Here is an 837-nt window from a genome sequence, read left to right as displayed (position 1 = left end):
TTTCACATAGAAGGGCATCTTTGAAATGACGAAAGTTGTAAACATCAACTCTGTGACTTTATTTGTTTAAAATATATAGTAAATTTAAATTATCAGTATTTTCAGTTAAACATCAGATCATCATTTTCTTCACACAAAACACATTGAACGATGACAGCATGACACCTTATTAAATCATTAGGTAGTAGAATATTTGTTGCAAAGTTTAGTGCATGATAGTTACTTTTGTTCTTTATTTATTTATCAGAAAGCACATTGGAGCAAGGCTACTGGCTGTGACATTCAAAGTTAAGAAGGGAATTGTGTTGGTTTTTTGCAAAAGAATATAACAATGGGTATTATTGCTACTTTATTTAGAAAGTGAAAGTGGTCAAGCTTTGATTATTTAAATATGTTAAAATGTAAATGGCAACGGCCTTGTCACAGTGGATACACCGGTTCCCGTGAGACCACCGAAGTTAAGCGGTGTCGGGCGTGGCTGGCACTTGGATGGGTGACCATCCAGGCCGCCATGCGCTGTTGCCATTTTTGAAGCTACTAGACCGAATAGTAGCGGCTCCGGTCAAAGAAAACCATCATAACGACCGGGAGAGCGGTGTGCTGACCACACGCCCCTTTTATCCGCATCCTCACTGAGGATGACACGACGGTCGGATGGTCCTGATGAGCCACCTGTGGTCTGACGCAGGAGTGCTTTTTTTTTAAAAATGTAATGTAAAATAAGCTGTAGTCAATCAGATGGACGGCTTCAGGAAAGGAAACTGCGCTAGTCAGTTGAGCGAAGATGTTCGGCGCGCGGGAAACGCAGTTGGAGACAGTAGAATGCAGTTCTGGTCT

General features: G+C 41.3%; 1 pseudogene; it reads left to right on the top strand.

The window, feature by feature from the left end:
• The first annotated feature begins 407 nt into the window (after positions 1 to 407).
• On the top strand, positions 408 to 525 carry LOC126215557 (5S ribosomal RNA; annotated as a pseudogene).
• Positions 526 to 837: the final 312 nt, after the last annotated feature.

This window comes from Schistocerca nitens, chromosome 12 (assembly GCF_023898315.1).
Source record: "Schistocerca nitens isolate TAMUIC-IGC-003100 chromosome 12, iqSchNite1.1, whole genome shotgun sequence".
NCBI classification, from domain to species: domain Eukaryota; kingdom Metazoa; phylum Arthropoda; class Insecta; order Orthoptera; family Acrididae; genus Schistocerca; species Schistocerca nitens.
Note: the sequence above shows the minus strand (reverse complement) of the source record. Positions and strands in the feature narration are given on the sequence as shown.